This window comes from Pogoniulus pusillus, chromosome 32 (genome assembly GCF_015220805.1).
Source record: "Pogoniulus pusillus isolate bPogPus1 chromosome 32, bPogPus1.pri, whole genome shotgun sequence".
NCBI lineage: Eukaryota > Metazoa > Chordata > Aves > Piciformes > Lybiidae > Pogoniulus > Pogoniulus pusillus.
Genome location: NC_087295.1, coordinates 1,234,200 through 1,260,659, shown reverse-complemented (window position 1 = coordinate 1,260,659; position 26,460 = coordinate 1,234,200). Strand labels below are relative to the sequence as shown.

Below are 26,460 nucleotides of genomic sequence, written 5' to 3'. Positions count from 1 at the left end.
TTCTTGAACAGCTAGGTGGGAAACAGGTTAAAAGACATCACTTAGAATCATATAGCCATAGAATTGCTGTGATTGGAAAAGTCCTTTAAGATCATTTCACCCAACCATTGTCTAACTCTACCAAGGCTGGAGCTAAGCCACTGTGATGGTTTGAGTGTTCCCCATCCCCCCTCACTTAACAAATCACCCAGATTAGACTCAGCCAAGCTGGAAAGTAGAATGGAGCTTCCTACTCACAGCTTAGCACAAGACAGAAGCAGATAGTTACAATATCTACAGCTACAGAGAGAAATATACAAGTTAGAAAGGGAATACAGAAACACAGCAGCCCTCCTAGAAACCAGAGTTCCCAGGAGGGGCTCCCAACCACCCTTCCACCTCCTTTCCACCTCTCTACCTTATCCCAGGCTTTGCCTTACATTCAAGGTGAGTTTGGAGAGTTGGCCAGGGGAGTTAGGAAGCAGAGGAATTAGATACACAGACAGCAGCTTAGGGAGAGAAGTGAGGCAGCCAAAGCCAGAGAGCAACTCTGTCAGCTATGTTTGTGTTCTTGTTTTCATCCATCTCAGCAAGCCTATGAGTGCAGCAGACATCACCACTGGTTCCTTTTCACAGCCTAGCATCTGATTCTTCTCACCAGAAAGTCGTGGTCATAAGCATAGATTGTGTCTGCTCTCAGTTTATAATGAGGCACCAAAAGTAGTGAGCAATCCAGTTTGAGGATAAAAAAGAGCAGCCCAAAAGCTCAGGAGCTGCCACACAAGCACTCACACAACAGCAACCCAGCTTGGCTGTGCAAAAGAAACCCGCTGGAACGTGAAGGACAGAAGGGAAAGAAATAAGAATTACCATGGAATACAAGTCAAATTATTGCAAACCAAGTAAAGCCTGAGTGTTGCTGAGCAATTCAAAAGGCTCAACAACTGCAAAAGACATTACTGAGTAGCTGGAAAGGCAACTGATGCTGATGCCATTGCCACAGCTTCCTAGTGCAGTCTTAGGAGTCGTGAGCCAGCAGGAAACAGGAGCAGGCTCTGATGCAGCTGCCTGTGCAGAAAAGCAGGACATCCTCATTGCACTTGTGTCTGACTAAACATTACTTCACCACTGAAATCACAGCAATACTCTCAGGGCTGCAATTATTCAGCTGCCTTCCCTTCTCTGCCATGCAGGCACTGGCTAGAAGGCAGACAGACGAACACCAGCCAGGAACAAGTGAGAGAAGGCTCTGACTCTGCTGTCAGATCATTGCTATTAGTATTTATCATTCAAATCTTAAAGACAAACTAAGTCAATAAAGTCTCTAAGAACACTTAAGACATAATTTGGGTTTTAAGTTGACTGATGTCCAACCAGAACAGGCTGCCCAGGGAGGCTGTGGCCCCCTCTGCAGGCAATCAAACCCCAGCTGGATGTGTTCCTGTGTGACCTGCCCTGGGTGATGCTGCTCTGGCAGAGGGGTTGGACTGGATGATCTCTGGAGGTTCCTTCCAACTCCTGACATTCTGTGATCCTCTGTAAAATGATGTACTGCCTCTTGTCCTAAGTGGTACCTTCATTTCATTGAGTTAAATATCTCACTATAAGCTTCTAGACAATTAATTGTTCATTAATAAAAAAAGGATAGATAAAACAAGTGATAAATTCAGAGAAAAGAGCTTTGGAAGAAAAAAAGAGAGATGGGGCAAGAGCTTGGAGTATTAGAGGGGAATGAGGAGCTGTGATGAAGTGGAAAATAAACCAACCAACCACAAACACAACATGGAGCAGGTTGCCAAGAAGGCTGGGGATGCCCCCTCCCTGGTCAGTGCCAGGTTGGATGAGGCCTTGAGTGACCTGGCCTAGTGAAAGGTGCCCCTATCCATTGCAGAGGGGCTGCACTTAGATGAGCCTTGAGGTCCCCTATGAACCTCTGCATCTAAATGGGAAAAGCAACTCTACATAGCTGCAGGAGCTTTTAGAAGCACAGTACGACTCAGATCATCAACACAGAACTTTTCATCTCAGTCTGCCTGAACTCTGGTTCAAACCATGCTCAGCCTCGCTGGTTTCTCTGGTCTGGCTTCAGGCAGGGGCACCTCGGGAGGCTGAAAGGGCTTGCAGGTGCCTGTGGGAGCTGGCAGCAGCAGAGAGTGCCACCTGCTGTAGGAGCTGCCTTATAGCCCCAGCCCTACACCATCTCCTTCACAACCCACTGCTGTACGGGCACAGAACACTTCCTCACCACCCCAGCTCTGCAGGGCTGTGGGCAGAGCCCTGCCCAACCACACACGAGCACCGAGGCATGCACGGAGGAGCACTGGGAAGCCACCTGGGCATGGCACCGCTCCTGGAGCGCTGTGTGCCAGAGCTGCAGCCCTGGCGGAGGCCATCGCCTTGCAAACAGCTCAAGGCAGCTGTGCAGCCTCAAGTGTCTCCTTAGAGAAAAGGCCAACAGCTGCTTCAGAGAGGCAGTGTGCCCAGGGGACACCTGCACCTAGGCTGCTTGGGATCCCTACAAGACCAGCAATGCTCAGCAGGTTTGGGCACCCACCCTGAGCATCGTCCAGGGAGCCCCCACTGCACTGCCAGCCCCTGCTCAGCCCACAGCCAGAGAGCTGCAGTCAAAATACTCTCTCCTTAAAAACCAAACCAAGAGTCGCTCACAGGCAAATTCTTTCCACTTCCCACAGCAGAATCAAACCATCCTAGAGCTGTCATAACCTTCCCAGGCCACTAGGCAAGAGCACAGCAACAAAACTAAACGAGAAACAAGGAAACTCTAGAGAGCAGGAGGGACAGAGATCTGCAGCTTTGCTTTGTGGAGTCACCTCTTCCTCTCCCTGGTTTGCAGTCCCATCCCATTGCCCACACACATACTGCACTCCTCCTTGACACACAGCTCTGTAAAACCTGAACCAAACTCCAAGAAAGAAAAACCTAAATGAAAAGCCCTTTGAAGATGAGAGCTCAGGAAGGAACAGATTTCTTTCAGAGAAAGCACACAATACCTGAATGGGTCAATACCAGAGCAGGCTCCCTGCTAGGCAAGACAAAAAAGGCTCTCTGCAGAACAGGGCTAGCCCAGGGAGGCTAAAGTCCAGCCACATGTAAGGCAAGCAATTAAAGTTCATTGCTGAGGCTATTCCATAGCACACAGCAGCGAATCCCGACTGCTGATGTGGCTCCAGGCAATGCACACATGCACAGCCAGCAGCAACTGAAGCCTGTGCTCCCTCTCAGGACTCAGGGCACAGTCGGCACTTGGCAGATGTCACACAAAGCTCTCCAGCAGGGGGGAGATTGAAACTGGATGTTAGGCAAGGGTTCTTTGCAGTGAGGGTGGTGAGACACTGGCACAGGTTGCCCAGGGAGGTGTTCAAGGCCAAGCTGGATGAGGCCTTGAGCAACCTGTTCTAGTGGGAGGTGTCCCTGCCTATGGCAGGGGGTTGGAACTGGATGAGCTTTGAGGCCCCTTCCAACCTCAACCATTCTATGGTTCTATCTCACTCCCATCTTGTGGGAAAGGCAGGCAGGATTTATGGTAGCCAGGTGGATGCACAGAACCATGGCAAAGGGACTTCTGAGCAAGAACAGAGAAGGATGAAGCACCTAGACAGGGCTTCTCATCACGTGCACTGTGGAACAGTCCTCAAGGATTTGTGCAAGGGTGAGGAAGCTGCACAGACCATAATCACAGCTCTTCCTTTGCTGCAAAGGAAGCTCAGTACCAAGGATCAGATCATCCAGTACTATGCAAAAAGAATACAACTGTGCAGGAAAAACCATTGCACTGGCCAGGCTGCCAGCTGAAAGGGATCCAAACAATGCTGTTCCTCCAGTCCTGCCACAGCAGACACTGGCCAAGCCTGCTTGCGAGGTGGACAAGCCAGGGACCTGTTCTGTAGAAGAGACTGGGCTCAGCCCCTGTCCGCATTTTTGGGTGCAGAAGCCCTAATAACACCTCCTGGGCAGGAAATTCTACTTCTATCTGGCAATTAAAAGCATATTGAAGGTGTAAGCTGGGAAAGACTTGGCTTAGCCAAGCACACTAAATAAAGACTGGAGTAAAGCTGGGAATGCCAAAGCTGGCACAGAAAAGCACTGGGAAGTGCAGTTTCCACATGAGAAGTGTCTGTTTTAATTAGGTTAAAGCCTCTCTGCTGTGGTTTCATCCTGGCCAAGCATTTCTGCTGGGTGTAAGAGGTGAGACAGAGGTGGGTGATAAGAGGTCACTCAACCCTTAGGTCCTGCTGTACTTTCTGCTGGAAGTTTCAGTGAACTTTGCTCCAGTATGAAAACGTTCCTGGCTGCAGATAAACACAGCCATGCTCTTGCTTTTTGTTTTCACATGAAACAGGAAGCAAAAGGAAACTCCACCACCAGGGCTGCTCTTCCAGCGCAAGAACAAAAGCCATTCATGTATCAAAGGCATGCTGGCAACGCACTGCTCGGCAGCAGCAAGAACAAACACAGGCAGTAACCAGCAGGGTCTTCCAGCTGCCAAGACAGACTGAGAATGCCTCAAAACCCCATTGACAGATCACCAAGCACAGAAACCCCTGCAAAACAATTGCCTGCTTTTGCTTGTTGTTCAGCCTGGCTACAAAATGTGCCAGCCCCTCAACAGTGGCTGGCAGTGGAGCCTCAGAATCACAAGCAGCACACAAGAGCTAGTTCCTATCAAGCTCACACTTTACAGGTGCTGACCTACAAGAGAAAATTTGTTTCATGACGGACACAAGATGTCCACTGAGAGCAAAAGGTAAAGCTGCCCTCAGCATGTGAGGGAGACAAACATGGAAACACACCAGTAAGCAAATGCAGCTTTTGGGCCTTCCAGTACTGCTCAAGTGCACAGCAACTGGAAAACAAAGCCACAGAACTAAAAAGCCACCCCCAAAATTCCACCAGGCACTTGCCTTCTGGAGTTCTTTCTCCAAAGAAGAAAGCCAAACGCTGCCCAGCACTTCCTGCTGTCAGGAATCCCCATGATCTAGGAACAAGGAGTGCTTCCCACAAGGCAAACAGAACCACATTTTTGGATGCCCTACTAGCCTGCAGTAATCCCTGCAGCTGCTTTCAGTGACTCCATGACTGACAGCTTGCACTACTGGGAAGAGGAGCATAAGAAAGAAGATTGGATAAAGAGCATAGCAGTAGCAGCATAATTCTGCTTGAGGGGAAAAAGCAAAGGAACCAACCCCACCAAAACACAGAAAGATGATCCCTGAAAGGACAATAAGAGTCTGTCTGGGCTACAGCCTAAGGAGGTAGCACAACAACATCTCACAGGAGAGGAACTGGGGCAGCCACTAAGTCACTGGCTAAGGGCAAGAGCTAGGAAACAACTCTGGGAGGAGTGGGGAGGAGGATGTGCGTAAAAAGGAGAAGCTGTGTGAAGCTGGCTGGGAGTCCAAAAGCCAGGCACAAATGCCCAGAGGCAATGGGAAATGAAGTGACTGCAGAAGACATGGTTAGAGTGACAGCAGTCATTGGTAGGATCAGTCATCAGAGCTGGCTGATGTCATGAGGAGCAGCATCATTTGGTGGAGGGGAACAGCTCAGATTCATATGAGAACACAGCTGACCTGGTCAGAGGTGTCCCTGCTCACTGCAAAGGGACTGGACAAGATGATCTTTGATGGTCCCTTCCAACCCAATGCAATCTGTGAATCTGTAAAACCTGAATGAGGGTGGAGGCAGGATGAAAATCCAGGGAAAAGTGTTTTTGTGGCTGGGAGAAAGGGTTGAGAGGAAGAGAAAAATCAGTTTTCCTGAGGTTTGCCTCCCTATTACTGCAGTCAGAGCAGCAAGGCAGAAGAAGTAGTTAACACTACCTGCAAGGTCAAACAATCCCTTCTCAGAGATGCCTCCCAAGTGAGTGAAAAAGGGATTTGCGGTTGGACCCATCCACATGCACCAAGAAACAGTAATCAGTATAATGAACAAATGAATAATGCAAACTAATGAAAGCAATTTCAACCACAGTCCACTCATTCTCTCCTTTGCCAGAGCAGGATGAAGGAAACCTCCATGGCATACTAAGCAGCCAGGTCTTGAATTACAGACTACAGTGTGCCAAAGGCACTGCACAGAACCAGTCCTCAGACATGAGAGCACAGGCTGCAAGCTAACTTCTGGAGGTGGCTAATGGCACTGTTAGCCCTGTTCTTAGGGAAACAAAATAAAACAAACCCCAAAAGCCCCCCAGAACCCCTCTGGCAGCCAAGCAGCTGTCACAAAAGCACAGCTAACCTCTGGTGGGATTCCAGACTTGAGTCCCCACGGTACCCTCCTTTCCCAGAAGGGCAGGATTTGTCTGACAGCAGCTGATGGACAAGGAAGAAAGGCAATCAGATTAAGAGGCTCTTCTAATGCTCAGAATTGGGACTATTGAGTGACTCAGCAATGCTCTGCTTTATCATGCCAAGATTGCTGCCCTTCCTGCTTTACACAAGTTGGGAGGAAAGTTAGGGAAGGAAGCTCCCAACTCCCAACAGCTGTTTGCATCAGCACCTGACAAAGCATCCAGGTCTGCAGCACAGTTAAAGCAAAGAGACCTCTGAAAGGACTTCAGCTCCTGGCCCAGGAACACTAGATGGTGCTACATCCATAGTCCCACCTTCACACTCTCAGATGAAGGACAGCAGCAAGAAGTCCAGTGGGAAAGTAGTGGGACAAGGTAAGTGCCTCCATAATACTGAGGAATCATAGAATGGTTCGAGTTGGTAGAGGTCTTACAGATTATCTAGACCAGCCTCCCCACCGTGGGCAAAGACATCTTCCAACAGATAAGGTTGCTTAAAGCCTCATCCAACATTGCCTTCATCACTTCAAAGGATGAGACATCCTCAGGTTCCCTGGACAACCTGCTCCAGCATTTCCCACTCCAATGAATCTGTAACATGTACAGTTTCTACTCTACCTACCTAGCAGATATCTACATGGCAAAGGAGTAACCTATTTATCAACTAAGCAGCTATAGAGTGGTTTAGGTTGGAAGGGACCTCAAAGATCATCTAGTTCCAACCCCCCAACATAGGCAGAGACACCTCCCACTAGAACAGGTTGCTCAAGGCCTCATCCAACCTGGCCTTGAACACCTCCCTGAGCAACCTGTGCCAGTGCCTCACCACCCTCACTGGAAAGAATTAAAGAGCTCTCAAACCAGAAACACAAAAAAGGAGGATGGAGAGGAAGGTTCTGATAATAGAATATTCATTTCACATCAAGGCATACCTGACTGAACGGGACCTTGGTGCTAATCCTGCTGCTTGTCTTCTCAAGCTCTTTGGGATGGACTTGCAGAGGACCTCTCCCCTTCCTTCTGGTTTCTTTCTCCAGAATATCAGCCTTGAGTAACCAGATTGCAGCTGGGCTAAGCTAAGCTGAGCTACAGACCTGTCTGCTGTTGTTCTCTGACCTACAGAGAATCCTAGAAATGGCTGCAAGTAACTCAGGAGAGAAGGATCTGGCAGCCAGTTTGAACAGCCCTGGTCTGTTCTTCTCAGTCCTCTCATTTCTCCCTCCAGAAAACTCATCTGACTCCTCAAACATTCCCAAAAGACCTTGGAACTGACAAGGTCACTGTAAGCTAAAAGAAGCCTCAGAGCTCAGCCAACAAAGCATGCATTTGGAATGGAAAGTGTCTGTCACTTCATGGCTGTAGCCATGACTAACCTGAGTTGCACTGCCTGTCCAGCCACCACACACACAGGGGCAGCTGATTCTCCTTCTCCTTAGCACGCTGGACTTCAACACATGCTCATTTGTATGAGCCTATGGTTAAAAGGCTTTAACCTTCCATACAAGCATGCAGAAGCAGCTGTTCCCTACACATTAACTTCTGAGGTCCCAGAACTACTCTGACAAAAAGGGAACAGTTTTGGAAAGCCAAAAGGCAAGAAGATATTAGGTCCCACTTCCCCCACCCCTTTCTCCCACAAAGCAATCCTTGCATTAAGGCAAAAATCTCTGCTGAACACTGGGACAGCCATTTCACAGTTGTAAGCTGCAATACTTCCTTCCCCTCGTCCCTGACTCTCTCTTGGTCTATTTTCCAGCTGGTTCAACTTTCCAAGCACAGAATTCCAGTATCCTCGTTCCACAGCTCTCATCACTCAAGCCTGATTGCAAGAGCCTTAAATCTCACAGAGTGCTTTCACTGAAACCCAGGTGAATTGCTTCTTCAACAAGAGAAGAAGGAACAAGGAGGACATGGAACTGTTGGAGCCAGTCCAGAAGAGGCCACCAAGATGCTCAGAAGGCTGCAGCTGCTCTGCTGTAAGGACACTGGAATGGGCTGCCCAGGGAGGTGGTGGAGTTGCCATGCCTGGAGGTGTTCAAACAAAGCCTGGATGGGGCACTTAGTGGGTGATTGGGCCATTCTGTGCTCCACAGCCTCCCTGGAGATGTTCAGGACCAGGCTGGATGAGGCCTTGAGCAACCTGTTCTAGTGGGAGCTGTCCCTGCCTATGCTGGGGGCTTGGAACTGGCTGAGCTTTGAGATCCTTCCCAACCTAAACCATTCTATGAACATGCCCAAGAGCAGCAGCACCGTGCACAAACCTGATACCACACTGACAGCTGAAGAGCAGAGCCAGAAGCCCACAGCCTTCCCAAGCCAACAGGTTTGGCTGCTTACCTGTAATGGTGCAGGCATCTCTGTACTCTCTGTAGCCTGGCACATCATCTTCCACTGCCTCACTCACATAGTGCTCTTCATGAATGCCTGTCTCACAGGCTAGGACTGCATGGCTCGACAGCTCCGAGGGAGGCACAGCAGCGGCCAAAGTGCAGTCGTGCAAAGCTGTGGCGTCCAGCTTGGCAGGTTTCACAGGCTTGTACAAAGTGCCATCAGGGGGACCAGCACTGGAGACTGGGGCTGGCTGGCAGAAACACAGCTCCTCCTCTTCGTGAGAGTTAGCTTCAAGAAGTCTGCAGAACACAAAAGCAGCAGAGTGTTCAATTCAAGCCATTCCAAAGAGCAGAAACCAGAACAGATCATTCTACCTCCCCCAAGCATCAGTTTCACCAATTCAGCAAACACTAAAATCCAGACTCTCCCCACGTGGCAGCTGCCTCTCTGCACCTTGTGCCATGTCAAACAGGAGAGTGTCATTCCTTGCACACTCCTCTTTACCAAGAGCTAATTCAGCAGCCATTGGTTTTGCCTAATGTCTGCTGTAGTACGAATAGAATGGGTTAGGTTGGAAGGGACCTCAAAGATCAGCCAGTTCCAACCCCAAGCAAGCATTGTCCAGCCAGGGTGGCTCATTCCCCAGCCACCTTCCTCTCGTGTCAGGCTGCACACCACTGGCTGATTCACCTGTGCTTTACTAAGTAATTTAATCATGTCAAGGTGACTGAGAGCAGACAATTCAGAGACTGCTGGGAGCTTATCCTGTAACCCTGACAGGCTTCCTTCTGCACTGGGCCACCTCACACAGCTCAGCCCTTCACCGCCAGCTGGCATCTTGACTCCCTTTAGAGAACAGACAGAAACACAACTCAGGGTGCACCAAAGAGGTGTCTACTTACTGCTGCTCCCAAATGCTTCAGCCTCAAAAGAGACACCAAAGTCCCTCAAAGAGAGATCCTGATGACCCCAGCAAAATTGAACTGGATAGAGAAGGAATGAAGATGACCACCTTCATCCAATAACTTCAGCAGAGCTTTTGGATGAGGGACTAAAGGCACTGCAGTACCTGGTGGGATGCACCATGGCACTGCCAACTTCGTGTCTGCACTGAAATCAGACAACCACAACTGGAAAATGGACAGGCAAAATTAACACCTGGGGCTGTTCAACAAAGCCTGGCTGGGGCACTTAGTGCCATGGCCTGGTTGACTGGCTAGGGCTGGGTGCTAGGTTGGGCTGGCTGAGCTTGGAGCTCTCTTCCAGCCTGGATGATTCTATGACCCTCATATAGGAAATGGCATTTGGGTACTGCTGGGGCCCTGCCTGCCTATGAGGACACGGATCAAGATGGAGCCATCTCTCAGAAGTAATGCAAGCCAAACCATCACAAACAGATGGCCTCACAGAGGGAGAAACAGAGACAAAAGAGACCCCACAGTTGTCCACAAAGCAGTGTTCCTCACCACTTGGATCTGGCCTTCAGAAGGACCCCACCTTCTCTTCTGCCCGCCCCAGGCAAGGGGCAGTGGCAGCACACTGCAAGAGGAGCCCAAGCCCAGGGTTTGACCTTCACAGCTTGAGTGCCCAAGTGTGCTCTCACCAGCTTTATGCAATGCTGGAGCTCCTGGAGGCAGATATTGCAGGGCTCTATAAATAGTTCTTCCTTCTGTAAGGTTCACATTACACTGGCAGCTTTTCACAGCTCCCTCCCTTAATGTAGGCCACCAAACTTGCTCTTCCTGACACCATAGTCTCATTGCCCCCCATGCCACAAACAAATGCAACTGAAACCAGTTAAGAATAAATGCACCCTCTCTCTCCTGCACTGCACCATGCTGCTGGCTGGGAGATCTTAGCTAGGCCTGCTGTGTGCCACCTTGGAAAGGCAAAGCTGTTCCACCACCAGTACAAAGTGCATGAGAACTGCATGTGTCAAGAAGAAATCCATCAGGTACCACAGCTCAGAAGTACAGCAACTCAAACTAGGAACACCTCACATAGGTACTTCTTGTTCACACTTGCATGTGCAAGGTGCTTAGTGACCAGTGCAAGAAGGCTGCAGCAGGTACAGTCCCATGCTTGGAGAGAAGGAAAGGATCCAATGACCTTCAAAAAATCCACCACACAAAGCAGACAAACCATATGGAATTAAGTTGCTGGTGTGGTTAGCATGAATGAACTCCTGCCTTGTGCAAGCCCATGCACCAGCCAGACAACGTGAACACCCCTCCAGCACAGAACACACATGCTGCCTACCAGTGTTATCCCCTCAGACCACCAAAAAAATGAAAGCAGCTATCAAAGATTTGTCCAACAGTTCAGATACAGGAGAAGCTATCCCAGCAGCAGCAAACAGCGTGGACAGGAGCAGTGATGCAAGAAAGGTGGAAGTGCTGTTTGCTCATGCACTGCAAGAGAGCAAAACTCCTCTTCACTACTTTATCTCTCCAAGAGCCCCAAAGACTTCCAAAAGATCAGCAAGTACCCAGCACTGCTTTTCTACTAGCTGGGAAGAGCTCCAGGATGAATACAGCCTCTGAAGCGGCACAGAGGTAACAGCTCTGCATCTGATCCAGTCCCCTGCTCGTTTCCCATGCACAGGAAGGCCCAGGGAGAGCACTGAAGGGAGGCTGTAGCCAGGTGGGGTTGGGCTCTGCTGCCAAGCAAGCAGCAACAGAACAAGAGGACACAGCCTCAAGTTGTGCCAGGGGAGGTCTAGGCTGGATGTCAGGAGGAAGTTGTTGGCAGAGAGAGTGATTGGCATTGGAATGGGCTGCCCAGGGAGGTGGTGGAGTTGCCATGGCTGGAGGTGTTGCAGCCAAGCCTGGCTGGGGCACTTAGTGCCATGGTCTGGGTGCTAGGTTGGTCTGGCTGAGCTTGGAGGTCTCTTCCAACCTGTGTGATTCTGTGATTCACTCTGACCACAAGCAAAACCCAAGAGAGGCACAAGTGCACCAGCAGCACATGAACGAGCTGCCAGCAAAGGGGAACACAGAGCAAACCCAACATTTCACAGCCCTCTTCCAAATGCTTCCAGTTAGCTCAATACTATAATTACTTAATGCTGTCTTTTTTGCTTATGAAATTCGTGTGTAAGCATCAAGCACCCAGTAGGAAAACAAGAGCTAAAGCCTGCTCTGTACAGCCCCTGTATTACCACACACCACGTGCCTGTGTTCTTGGGAACCTAGAAATGTTTATCTTAACAACAGGCTGTGGAATTTTATGAAGCCAAGCCAATTATCCATGGCTTAGTGCCATTAAAGCCACCAGCAAGGATTTCTGGAACAGAGGTTTTTCCAGGAAAATTCCAGGGTCATTAACATGGGAAAAGCAAAACCACAATAGAGCCTTGATACCAAAAAACCACCCCCAAAACCCCAAAGCTTCCTACACAAGGGCACAAACTGTGGGGTAAAAAGGCAAGTGAAGTGGAAACACAGGCTCTGGGTTGTGTCTGGTCTGCAGACTAAACTATCTTAACTTAACCACACCACAAAGCTGAATCCAGCAGTGTGGCTTTCCCTGAAAGCCCACTAACAGATCTGAAGTCACTCAACAGAGAGAGACCAAATGGCTCCCAACGATTTGGACAACAACTGCAACCACCCTTACACACTGCACTTCTGGAAGCTCTCCTCAGGCAAACTGCCCTCTGCAGGTACCAAATGCACAATAGGTAGCACTGGGCACTTGCTCACCAGAGTCGTGGCACAGATGGCTTAACTCTTGCCCACACTGCTCTCCTGGCAGCTCCTGCTCTATCATAAATCTCTGTTCACAGAGATCTAAACTCACTGCAGAATGGATCAGGCAAGCAGACCTGCTCACCAAGCAACCCATTCGGTTTTCCACTTATCAGCATGTCTCAATGACTTATTCATATCTTAGCACCCAGGTCAGAAAGCATTTGGAGGATACCAACAGCCTGAGGCAAGCAACCATGGCAGCTTTCAGTGAAGGAGAAACACTTCTTTGGTGAACCTTATTCCTCTACATCATGCCTGGGGATTTTCTGTGCTCTGCATCCTCACTGCTGGACTGCAATGTCTCTGACAGGGCAGTTTCTGACTGCAGCATCAAAAGCAGCCCTTTCTGGGGCACTAGGAACTGGCCAAATTCAGTAGACTATTACAGATGCAAGGTGAAGATTTGACAGCTGAAGCTAGCAACATCACACAGCACTTGGAGACTGCACACCCTCAGTTTACATTTCCCTAAATTCAGGTTCTCTGCCCAATTCCAGCATCAGAGCTCAAAGCTTTATCACATCTCTTTTACAGACAAGAGCAAATATGAAACTCTCCTTGCTGTAAAAGGAGGTCTGGGATGCACTTCCTTGCAGCTTAGTGTGACAGGCAGGGGAAAAAGGAGCTTGCCTGGAAAGGGCTGCAGATCACATCATTAAAACAGAGAATGTCTAGAAAAACACTTCCGAATTCCACCTAGCTACTAACTTCTCTGAAACAAAATCAACCCATTTAACTCCTGTGATTCATTTAGACAAGCTTTTCATTTAAATGTAGTCATGCTTTAAGCACAAGTGAGTGATAGATTACAGAATACCTGCCTAAGGTTCTGGAGCCCTACAGGATTTGTAGCAAGAAATGCTGAAATCACACTAAGAAGTAAGCCAAACACCAGCAGAGCTCTCCAGACCAACACTTCCCTCATACAAATAACAGTTTTGGCTCTGCTCAACAAGTTCTTGGTCAGCCTTTTGGTCAGAAGCACTTAACAGCCCACACAGGTCATGCAACAGTTGAAGACTGTAGCCCAAATAGAGAACTGCAACATATCCTCCACCAGGATGCAGGGAATTAAATGCTGCAGTTACTACTGCTGCTGAGTAAGCTACACCACCTTTGCTGTTCTGGATCCAGACTTGGCTTCTAGAAACAGTGTTTATTCCTGGGGAATTTTGGGGAGTTCAGTGATGTGCCTTGTGCACTGCTGTTTGCAAAGAGGTGATCCAACCCTGTGCTGGGCTGCAGTAAGAGCAGAGTAGGCAGCAGGGCAAGGGAGGGGATTCTGCCCCTTGCCTCTGCTCTCCTCAGACCCCACCTGCAGTCCTGGGGGCAGTTCTGGAGTCCCTAACACAAGCAGGACATGAAACTGTTGGAGCCAGTCCAGAGCTGGTCACCAAGATGCTCAGAAGGCTGCAGCAGCTCTGCTGTGAGGACAGGCTGAGAGAGTTGGGGCTCTGCAGCCTGGAGAAGAGAAGGCTCGAGGAAGGCTGGAGAGGGACTATTGATGAGGTCTGGTAATGACAGGGTGGGGATGAATGGGTTTGAACTGGCAGAGGGGAGATTGAAACTGGATGTTAGGAGAGGGTTCTTTGCAGTGAGGGTGGTGAGACACTGGCACAGGTTGCCCAGGGAGGTTGTGGAGCACAGAATCACCCAATGTGATCACATTGGGTGATTCTGTGCTCCACAACCTCCCTGGAGGTGTTCAAGGCCAGGTTGGATGAGGCCTTGAGTGACCTGTTCTAGCGAGAGGTGTCCCTGCCTATGGCAGGGGGCTGGAACTGGATGAGCTTTGAGGTCCCTTCCAACCTCAACCATTCTATGATTCACCTCTACCAACTGCAGGGTTCAGCAAAACTGCCACCCCCATCTCTACCAAGAACCATTTTCTGGTTTGCTCAGTAAATCTTCTGCCACTGCCACTTGCAAATATTCCATTCCTCCTCGGGGCACTCTTACAGCTCTGCAGGGTCCCATGGCAGGGAAGCTCAGCTGTGCCTCACCATGCAAACAGAGGAGGAGGACAGAGCAGCCTGCACACACCTCATGTGTGTCAGTAAAACTGCATCAGAACAGCTCTTTGATGGTCATCAATAGAACCTCCGTGGCCAGAACAGGAAGGCACAGCAAAGCCTCCTGTGACTCAGGCCTAGCAGGAATTCCCTTGTAGACTTCCATCGTCCACACCAGTGACAGACACTGAGCTTCCAGGCCCTGTCGCTTCACAAGGCAGCCAGCAAGTCCAGCACAGCCCTTCTGGGCTCTGTGTCTCAGCATGAGTGTCCTGGTAATGGCAAACTGCACCAGAAGCTTCCTAGAGCTCTCCTACAGATCCAGCGCAGCTCCTGCCCTTGGTCCAAAGCTGTGCTGCCCCTGGTGCCCAAAGTGCCCCAGCCCCTGGCCAGCTGCCTGCCGCAGCCCGGAGTGTGCAGCGGGAGCAGGGCAGGCTTTGCTCCCCAGCAGTCAGCCTCTGCTCCCGTCTCACTGCCCACGCCTGCTGCAGCAGAAGCACGAAGGCTTATTAATAAGCAGGGGGAGAAGGTCAGCAGCTTGACTTGCAGCCACAACTTTCTAGGCTAGGGCGAGCAGCAAAGCGTGTCAGAAAGGCCATCTGAGAGACTGGGTTTCCTAGGAAATGCCAGGAGGCTGCATGGGAAGGAGCAAGCTCACACCTGCGTGGTCTGGCAGAGCCCCACAGCCACCCGAGTGCCCATGCAGCCACGCTGGCAGGGGAGAGCACAGAAAAGCTAACTGCTAAGAAGAGGCAGGGATGATCTCCCTCTTCAGCACGCTGCAAAGTTCTGATTGCCCGAAATGTTTCTTGGTGAAACACTGCAGCAAGCTGCTGCAGTCCACCTCGCCTTATCTCTGGTGTCCCTGTAGGAATGAAGAGCACACCATGGAGATGTTTCTGCTGCCTGGCAGCCTGCCCAGCTGCACTATTTGCAGGAGCCCCAAACAGCTTTCAACTCCACTTAAAGTTCTCCACCTGCAGATTCTACTTACCAACAGAAGCATGACGGTGAAGCAAAACACCTCCACTCTCAGCCCTGCACATGGGCAGGCTGCAGCACTGGGGACCTTTGACTTTGGCACTGAAACAAACCTCACATTAGAGGGGGAAAAAAAGGAGAAAGGGAAAAGCACAGCAGTGCACTTAGAGGAGCCTCCCCAGCAAGAGCAGCAGCTCCCCTGCCCCAGGTTCACGATGCAGCACAGAACCAAACTGCTTGGCCCTCTTGTGCTTTCTGCTGGTGCTCTGCCTCAGCTCTAAGAGTTCCGTGGATCAAACAGATCAAACTGAAGCTCACTGGAGTGCTGGGGGTTTAAATATCTAATTTTGAACACTAAAGAGTTGCCTGTAGCTTTGTATCACGGCCAGATCAAGGGCTCCACAGCTAACAACAACTGACTTTGCCAGTGGCACTGCTGTCTGTATCACTCTTCCCTGGTTACTGTGGAATCAGGAACAAGTCTGGCAGATAAGCCAATGCAGATGAATGTAACTCCCAATGTCTCAGCCCAGAGGCTCTCCACCAGAGCACAGTGAAGAGCAGCACTTCCCAGATGCAATCTAGCTAGGTGCTGCCTGTTTGCTGGGGCTCAGGCAGCCTTAGAACACCACAGTGAAAAAGGAAACTTCCATCCACATCATTCTACCCATTTTTCTTCAGTAACACAAAGACCATTCCCAGCCAGACACAAGCTAACAAACTTGGGAGATGTGCCTTTTATTTGCAGATTACCTGGAAATAACAACACAGACACAAACAGAAAACGAACTCCAAGCAGCTGGGGATGAAAGGTACTTTCCCTCCCTTGCCATCCCAAAGCATCAGCAGCTCCCTTTCACAGCTCTCTGCCAGGACTCCAGCTAAAAATAGCTTCTGAACTACAAGCCATGGAGATGATCAGTGGAAAACATTTCTGCAGACATAGTAACAGCCCCACAGCTCAGTCTCATCAGATGAGAGACTGAAGAGGCAGACTGAAGAATGGTTCTTGAGTTAGGGAAGCCTTCACTGCATGCCCATCCATGTCCACCCCACACAGAACATCCCTTCTTTCCCCCCAGGTGATACATTATTCACCAGCATTCTCAGAGCACTGCATTTAGAACATGGCTTTCTGCTTTATAAGCAACATGGACTGTAAAATCTGAATGTGCTAGAAACACTTTGATAAGCTGAAGGACACTTCCATGTGTTAGCTGGAAATTCAGCAGGCTTCCATGATTCTTTCCCTGAGAGCCTCTACAAAGCAACACAGAATAACATATCTGATGTTATGTAGGCAAGTATAACACTCTCAAAGTCATTTTTCTCACTACATTACAGGCAGAAAAGAGAGAGAAGGATTAGAAGGCTTAATCAGGTCCCTTTTGTTTGGATCCCTGTGTTGTGGGCTCTCCTGCATCAGTGTGTGCCATGATCACCACAGGAGAGATACACATAGACCCTGCACTACCCCAAGTTCACAGGCACAGAACTCAAGGCCAGTCTGAGTCTGAAAAAGGTTTGTGAGGTGTTTCCATCAGATCCTGAGAAGGGAGAATAACTGTGATAGGACTTCATGAAATGACAGAGTGCTTTGACACCAAAAATACCCATCTGCTTGCTCTCCTTCCTAGCTCTAGAACTGTGTTCTCCACTTTTAAATGGATTAAGGGACTGCTCTGGTGTTCAGAAAACGTTCAGTTTGCACTTGGAGAGGGAGCTGTAACACAAACTACCTCTCCTGCTTTGGCAGGGGGGGTTGGACTCTTTGAACCTGTGATGTTCTGTGATTCTGTCACACAAACGAATCCTAGAGTGAGGCTGACCACTGAGACGGCCACTCAAAAGCCTGAGATGGCCACTTGTTGTCCGTGGCAAAGCACTACATTAAGGGCTGTTATTTTAGTAACTTTGGGAGCAATTATCAACACCACCTACTGCAGACTTCTGACACAGGCTAAACTCCCCAGCTGCTTCCAGCCCAGCTGTATGATTCCTCCCCCCAGTAAACCCCCTTGCAGAGCTGCAGTGCCACTTGCAAACACCCGTTTGTTCCGAGTGAAGATGTAGAGTGTGGGTGAGTTTTTCCCTAAGCCTCCTGGAGATTCCAGCAAAACAGAACTTTCCATGACTACTGTAAACACAGAAGGAATCCATTTGTTCTTCCCAGGACACTTCCATCAGAGGGCAAGTCCCCTCAGTCACACTACATATGACCCCTCCTAGTGATGTTATGTTAATGACTGCACCAGAAGCAAGCGGTTTGCCGAACTATCTTAAACCTGACCGTGCTGCTGTCATCTGAAGTTAGAGCACTGGGAAACAACACAGCACACAAGAAATCCCAGGGAACTTGCATCTTTCTTTAGGAGGCAGGGTAAAGAATTTGCCTGCCTAAAGACTGCCATCTCAAGATAAATGCTTAACCTCAGGTTTGTGTCCTTCCATTGAGAGGGCAGTGCACCTGACTTGTCTTTCCTGCTTTCCTCTCACTTTGAGACACAAACATCTTCCCTGCCACATCCACTGCCTCTTCTGCCACTTCAAAAACTTAATTTCAGGCAAGAAAAGAAAACCCATGTGGTGGAGGGATGTCCTGACCAAAGCCACTACTTGTTTCACCTTCCCAAACTCCACTGCCAAGTGGCTACACAAGAACAAGGCCAGTCCAGGAGGGCTTAGTTTGCCTTCAGCCTCGCCACGGCAGTCAGCTGCAGCTGTGCAGTAGCAGCTGGCAATGCACTGCAGCGCCTGAGAATCAAGAGTGGGGTTAAAAGAGGGAAGCAAACAAACAATCCAGCCAGCAACAAATGAGAAGAAGCTCAAGGTCTCTTCTATCACTACATGTCTAAATTGGAGTTCCCACATGATATCTGAGCTATCTATATTAAGCCTCTCAGGCCAGTCTTCCACTAAATAAAGCTCTTGAGTGGCTTGAAGTTCACATGACTTCTGGAGTCCACCCAGGCAGCTCTCCTTCCTGCATCTCCTGGACTTAAAGTTCCTTTGTCAGCTGCATTTTTCCATTGCACTTCCAGCTCTTTTCTGAAACTTGGTATGTGTGAAGTCGAATGACATCAGGAGGCACAACTTCATCTCTTCTAGAGAGAAAGGGACTTCAGAATGAGGTGAGCTCAGAAAGGAACAGTATTGCACTTGAGGAGGAAATAATTCCAGTACTTACAATCCTAACATGGAAGCCAAAAGGTGAAATACACTCCTACCACTTCTCACACCAGCAATTCCTGGACAGCCCCACCAAAGCACATCAAGGGTGGGAAGAGACCTTGAAAGATCACCTCGCCCAGCCCCCATATGATGATTTGAAGGCAAGTGGTGTTGATCTAGGGCCACACATCCACCCCAGCCTTGAATTTCTTCTCTGGAACAAGCTGTCTCAGGATAATTCCAACAAAAACCCAATTAGGAAGGCTAATAAACGTTAGAGTCCCAGCACTTTCAGTCCTGTTTAAAAACTTAATTCTGTTTCCTTGCTGGTTTGTAAAGACTGCAGAGTGTACAGACCTTGTTTCACAAGACTATCATGACTTAAGACACCTGATGCCCAAACCAGTTTAACCTGTAGCATTAAATACATTAAGCATCCCAGATTCCTCCTGCTTTGCTCTCAAAAAAGCCCCAGACTCACGGTGGCAGCATTTTAAATAAGGAGGCAAGTTACTGAGACCAACTGTAGCCCTGGAGGCTGGGAGGGAGAAGGCAGCCGCAGTAAACAAGTGCTCCTTGACCCAATCAAGCCCATCACACTGGTCATGTCCTACTTCTGCACGTTCAGGCACAAGTCTTTTCCCCAGCCCCACCAGCACAAACCTCTGGCAGCACAGCAGCAGCACAGTACTGTCTGAGAGCGAGGCCAGGCCGTGTTGTGTGGCACAGCAGCTGAAAAGCAGCATTCAGCTGGAACGCAGAGTCAGGGAAAGTGCAAAGTCCCGAAGCAGCATTTGCCATGTCCCCCTCCTTTGTCCCAGCTCATGGCAAAGGTGCCTGCCACTGCCTCTGCACTCACACCACACACAAAGCGAAGCTCTGGCACAGACTAACAGCACTGGGGGCTGACAGCTCCGCAGCAGCCACTGCCGTACCTGGTTTTCAACTCCTCTTGCTCTTGGTCACCTGCACAGCATTCTTCCTTTCTCGAGCCCCCTTTTCCCCTCCAGAACTTCACCATTTGGCCAGCAGGCTGGCTTTAAGTGTCACTTCTATTTGTGTTTCCCCCACATGAACACTTCTTGCTGCTGTAAGGTCATTTGACTGCAGCCCTAACTTTGGCTCTGGCACAAGTTCCCTCACCCTCTCGAGCTGCGCTGCCAAAAGCTACCAAGCTGAGTCAAAGAGGAAGGGCTGGACAACTCTCTTCTGTCTCCTGCACTAGAACCGTGGTCTTCTGAATGCATTTTACAGCCTCTGCACAGCTGACCATGCCCAGACTGTTTCACATGAGCAGGGCAGCACGGACAAGCACAGCCAGCCAGAATGGGTGTTGGCAGCCAACCTTTTCCTCCTGAGCACCGCACAGAAAGCTCGGACAGGTAAGTGAGCACCATCACGAAAACACCACCAAATGCTTGCAGAGCCTTCACAAGGGGGTAAGGGCTCCCTGCAGAGCAAACCAACTCAGTATTTCACAGCTGTGTCAGATGTGCAGACACATCTGAAAAGAGCGAGGCTCCTGCCCCAAGGCCGGACAGGCTGGAGGCAGAGCAGAGCACCAAACTGATCTGGCAGGCACAACACTGCTCCCGCTGAGGAAACCCCACACGGTCACTCAGCTTGGAGAAGACCCCTGGGAGCATCAGGTCCCACCATCAACCCTACTCTACCAAGTTCACCCCTAAACCACATCAACATGACCTTTTAACACCTCCAGGGTTGGTGACTGCACCACCTCCCTGGGCAGCCTCGTCCCATGCTTGACCACCCTTCCAGGGGAAAGATTTTTGTCCTAATGACTCTTGCTCTAATTACCAGTGAGAAGAGACCAGCACCCATCTCTCCCTGTTGTCCTCCTGGCACTGCCCTGCACATGTTTATCAGCATCACTGAGGACAGCCCTCAGGCTCCTCTGCTCCCAGCCCCAGCTGCCTCAACTTGGCCTCACAGGAGGTGCTCCACTGCCTGCAGCAGCTCTGTGGCTTCGAGATGGACTCTTCAAAGCATCTCCCTGAGGTCCTGCTTGAACTGAAAAGCCCTCTGAAGAGCAGAGAACTGGACACAGTATTCCAGATCTGACCTCATCAAAGCAGAGTAGAGGGGGAGAGGAACCTCTCTACCTACTCACCACACCTTAGGTTTCAATTTAAGTAATTGACTCATTGTTAAATAATCATCCAAAGTTTTTTTTGGCTTTCACGGTTCCCATCAAGACACTCTGCTGAGCAGTACCTGGGGAAGGTGTTAGCAAATTATTCTGCCCCACACATCCCCTGGACTTTTTTACTCCACAGTAACTGAGTGCATGCATAAACTTCAAACCACATTTTACTCAAGGTGGCTGCAGTAAGATTATATTCCCACAGAAGTGCCATCAGCTCTGCTCCTAAAGGGTGGGAAGACAAAAAGATGATGACAAAAGAGCAACCAGCAAGTGACAGGTTTGGATGCCTGGGCATGACTCCAGATTTCAGGAGATGTAAACATAGGACTCCTATGAGCAACAGACAACAGTTATCTGGGGCTACTTACACCCAGATTTATTGGACGAGTCACCTTTCTGCTACTGTATCACCTCCAAAGCCTCAAGGCATGGACTAGGTATCTCCTGCCTACCCATACCACACTTTCCACCACAGCAGGGACAATCCAGTGCTGCATGACCTACAACACCCATCTACTCACACCACATATCCTCAAGACTCTGTTGCATAGTAACACTGCAGAGCTGAAGGAACTGGAGGCTACTGCCTGGTACACCTATGCCTTGACAGTCTATTTGCTATAGGGACGACAGAAATAAGACACAACCAAACCAACTGCACAACCTACATCCTAAAGCACAAATCTGCTTGACTTCCTTTACCTGCAATGCATTCCAACTCACATATTACTGGAGAGGTTTGTAACACAAAACTTTCACTTCCTTCTTACCCTGGTGGTGAGGAAAGAAAAGGTCATTGTCTTAAAAAGCAATCTAAAGAGAGGCTTAGGGAGTGGCTTGTCTGTGCTAGTAACTGTTGTTGCTTTACTTGTTGCAAAGTAACAAGGCTTTGTCCTTTGTTGCAACCACTATCAGGCAGTGATGGGTCAAGAAAGCTGACAAGGAAAACTGGGGATCATTTCCCCAGTGAAAAATATCCCCTCCACCAGCCTTGCACACCCACACAGGCAAATATGTGTTCAGCCCAAAACCCTTCCCCTGCAGCTCCTCTGAAAATGCTCTATGTAGGCAGGGTAAGTTATTATTATTATTATTCAGAACTGGAACATTTGGAATGTTTCAGATAGCCAAGCACAGCCAGTGAGGAGCAGATTACTCTGAGCAAACGGGCAGAGAGCAGAATGCATTAACACTGAAGCCTAAGTCAGAGCTTTCTGACAGCAGCCACACCAGTCACAAAGGTTAAAAGCCAGACAGATTTCAGATGTTGCAGAGACAGGACTGAACAGGATGTAACCCAGGATGTATTTCCACTCCCTCCCAGCCTGATGCTCATTTGTGGCCTATCATTAAGCAAACAGTCAAAAGCCATTCAGCCTCAGGAGTAAGAATAAAACAAATGCATCTTGTTCTCCAAACAGTCTTTTCTGCCCCGGCAATCCTAAACCACAGAGAGCCCAAACCACCACCACCACCACCCCACACACACTGAAGAACACCACCCAGGCCTTCTACACAACTGCATAACAGACAGAAAAACCTTGGGGGCAGTAGCGGAAAGCATCAGATAACAAACCTCACTCCATGCCTCAGCTCACTGTGGTGTCCCTGTGGCAGCACCCACACCTCCAAGCTACACAAAAAGATCATGCAGCTGAATTTGGCTGTCCCAAGCACCCACGGGGGAAGTTTCCTTGAGGATTAAACCAAATCAAGAAACCCTGAAGTCCCCTTCCCACCTCTCTCCTTTTCACACGCAGAAGGCTCGTTCCAGGTGCCCACACTCCACACCACACTCCTAGCTGCAAGTGTGTCTCCATATGATGCCCCAAACAAACAAGTTGCTCCCAGTTTGAATCAACCACTGTGGCTGATTCTCCAGATCTGAAGATGGGAAGAAGTAGTTCTTCCTTACTCTGGCATGTGCAAGTTTGCTGCCTCAGAATTGCATCAACCCAGCTGAGCTCAGGTTCCACAGCAGAGAGCAGCATGACCAGAGCAGTAAGCTGACATCCAAAAGGAAGCTCACAACCCAGTAGTAAGGTGCGAGGACAGATGCAGGAGACAAGCAACCATGCTTACTCAGGTGTCTGAATGAAAACACATCTTAAGGAGGAGAGAAGGCAACTTGAATGATTACCCATTAGAGAATTCAGCATATGTCTGATGGACTCAGGCACCCATGCCAGGGACCTGCAGGGACCAGCTGAGGAGCCGAGATGGGAGCCAGGTACAGCCAGCCTGGGGTAGCAGGCAGCAGCTGCAGAAGGCTACATCGGACAGAGTACATCTGCCTCTATCCACACGGGAGCCTGCTCTTCCAGATGGCAAACAGGTACCAAGGGCTGCATGGGTCTTTTCTGACATCACTTGGGAGAAAGTCAGGCAGCACAAACTGAACAGACTGTCAGTTGGGCTCCAGAAGCTGGCTCAGCGTCTCCCTGAGTATGTTAAAAGCCCCCAGAACAGTGTCAGGAGGTTGCCAGGAGAAAGGCAGACAGCACTCATGCAGGATTCCACCCGCAGGCCTAAATTCCCTCTGCCTCCAAATCTGTTATTGAATACTGCTTGCAACTATTAAAACCAAAGCACTGCAGAGCAGACATCAATTAAAAGCACAGACAAGTGTTCAGTATTTATGCTCTCACCCATCCTTCCACAAACAATAAAGATCAGAGTGCTTCTGGGGGCAGACAGCTCACCCCAGCACTGTTGCTGCTTGTATTTTCACATCACTGAAGACAATTCCACCAAGCTCCTGTATGCCTCTAGGCAGCAGAACAACCCTTTGTTCAGCCTGCATCTGCCAGCCCAAACCACTAAACTGACTTTTCATTCTCCAAGTTACTCTGGGTTTACACAACAGAATCAGCACAATGCAGAAGAATATAAAACTGAACTAAAAGACAACTCAGATTCATGTCTGGGCTAACTGCTGGAGTTGAAACTTTTGGGTTGGTTGGGACTTGCAAGCAGAAAGCTCCCACCAAGAGAAGTAGCCCTATCAGCGAGGCAAGCTAAGCTCAATTACTTATCCTCCAACAGTTCTAACTAACCACACAACATCTAACTTCTCCATGTGACAGCCTGGTGTGGCATTCAGATATGGCAGCATTTAATTAGGAGCCGGCTGGCTAGCAGAGAATAGGACAGTTAACTTACTGCCGCTTAATGAGTGCGCGCTTGTTAGCTCTGAATACATTCACTGTACTCATTAAATCAGGAGCCACTGCAGTTCTGAATGCATCATTAAAAGGAGCCAGGAATGCTGCTGCTTTGTTCAGGGTGACTACATGGCCCTGCCTAACAGTTGGAAAGTGAGCAAGAAATGTAAACCTCTTGCTGCTGCACCAGCAAATCTCATTTTCAGCTTCGAGGAGAGAGAGAGGAGGAGATCTTCAGAGCTTCACTCAGCTAGAAGACAAGGAATTCTCTCTGCTTACTGCTGGCTTGAGGCAGCAACGTCCTCAGTACTGTCAGACAGCAACAAGAAAGCTCAAGCTTGGGAGAGAGTGGCATAGTTAGAAAAATCAAACAACATAAGAGCAAAGTCACAGCCCAGCCCCAATATAGCCAAGAAGCAGGAGCAAGCACTCACCTGCCGACCTGCCCGTGCGCAACATCAACCCTCATAGAGCTCTGCTGAGATCCCACCTCCAACACTGTACCCAGCCCTGGTGTCCCCTCCTCAGCAGGGGAAAAGGCACTTCTCTAATACCTTCATGGCACCTTTAATCTTCTCTGTTCCCACTTCAGGCACAGAAAACAGGGCAGGTTGCTAAAGTTTAGAAGTGGAGCAGCAGAGCCGAGTGGGGCTTAATACGCTCAGTGCAAGACTCAACCATTTTAATCCTAGCAATTACTTTCCAGTTAGAAAGTCGTTGGTACTGTAAGGAGCTATATAAATATTGGACTCCAGTCAAAGAGGGACTGCCACCTACCAAGGCAAGCAGAATACCACAGGCACACTTACTGCAGTCTCCTCCCATCAGGCAGACACCACAGCTCACAGCACAAAACGAGTTCTAACCAGTCTTCTTATCACATTAGGGCTTTGCTTACTCCAAGCCTTCAGGAAAGCCACTGGAGCTCGTCAGGATCCTAGCTGGGATTTTTTCCTCAGTTTTGCCAACAAAATAATCCTCAGGAAAAAGTCCTTCTGATTAAGCAGTCAGGCTTAATGCAACACATCGTGGCTAATCCTCTGCAATATTCCCCGAGTCCTGCACGGTGATCTCGGCAGCACGGCAGACGCTGTTCTTTCCACTGCAGCTGTGTGCACTGCCACAGTCTCCTTCAGTTGATTTCTCACCGTACCCATCCAGCAGGACCCCTGCATGAGCAGGTGTAACCTGCCAAACACCCCCATGAGCCACCACAGGCTTCTGGCCTCACATCCCATGGCTCTCTGCACTGCAGAAAATGGAGGCACTTAATTCTTTGTCCTACTGTGGAAATGGCCTGAAGAACAGTCTGGGTCTTCAAGGGATTACAAAGCTGCTATGACTAGGAGTCAGAAAGGTTAAGTTTGAGGATGAAGCTATCAAAGCAGAGAGAAGAACTCCACACATTTGGACTTGATGCAGCAACATACAGAAATATATACCCACATAGAACATGGGTGCTAGCATTTGACTAAAACCCCACTTCAGAGACCTACAAACACTCCTTTAGGTCATCCAAACTGTTGTGCTTTCTTCCCTCAGACAGAACAATGCAGAGAAGGAGCACCCAGGTTTTCTGATCCAACTGTACAGCCTGTACCTGTAACATCCAGAACGGAACAGGCACAGAGAAAATGCTTGGCAAAAGCCTCGGCAAGAACAGCACGTTGGATTAGTCCTTCTGGGCACTGTTCTCTTTAATCACACTAAAAAACCTCTCTAGGAAACAGCTGATTGGAGTCAGGAAGCTGAGAGATGGACATGGAAAAATGACAACTTTGTATTGCATTTTCTTTCCTTTAACACAGGGCAACTCATGCAGCATCCCAGCTGCTTTAGCTCCAAAAAACACCACAGGCTTTAATGACAGAAAGGAAAAGATGATGCAGAAGGAACTGTTTAGACATTTGTTGTTCTGCTTAGCAACAGCAACCTTACATGGTTAAAACCCCATAACAGAAGAAATGCAGAAGCATCCTGGGCACCTCTTCTGAGTAGTTCAAACTCCTCCCTACGCACCTTTGGGCTGCCGCTCAGTCAGCCTCACATCTTGCCAGCAGGTATCTCCCCTCTGGCATTCTGTGCCACACAGAGCACGTCAGGACTCCAGAGAAGACTAAGCAGCTTGTGATTGATATTTTGAGGAGATCCAAACTGCTTAAAGGGGAATATAAACTGCACATTCCAAACGAGCCACACACACTGCTTTCCTACTATGCCAACAAGAAAGGCAAGCCATGCTCCCCTCTCTGCTGCCTGCTACATCACCAGAACAAAGGCAGATCAGAGCTCCATCACTGCACCGCCTCAGCACCTGTCTGCTCCGTGTGCTACATCTCAAGTCCCATCACAAACGCTCAAGGTGTTTGCAGGAACAGCTTTACAGTCTATACATACAAGAGCCCTGTGTAAAGAGCAGTGTCAGAGCAAGCAGGAAAACAAAGACAGGAGTGGCAGAACACCTGCACTGCAGCCCTGGGTAGCCCCACAAGTCCTGCTTCCCCAGCACAGCACCTGTAGTTATTCTCATATGACAGCTTTTGTTTTCCATGCTTCTGTTTCAAATGCTGCCAAGTGAGCTTTGATATGTGCA

The 26,460-nt window shown here is 49.3% G+C and overlaps 1 protein-coding gene across 1 annotated transcript in view; it reads right to left on the bottom strand.

Annotated features, from left to right (window-relative positions):
* Nucleotides 1-26,460, bottom strand: part of TRAK1 (trafficking kinesin protein 1) — a 95,269-nt gene that overhangs the window by 55,525 nt on the left and 13,284 nt on the right. Inside the window, exon 2 of the mRNA XM_064169869.1 lies at nucleotides 8,627-8,919. The gene's annotated coding sequence lies outside the window, so the exon portion shown is untranslated. The remainder of the gene's footprint in view (nucleotides 1-8,626; nucleotides 8,920-26,460) is intronic.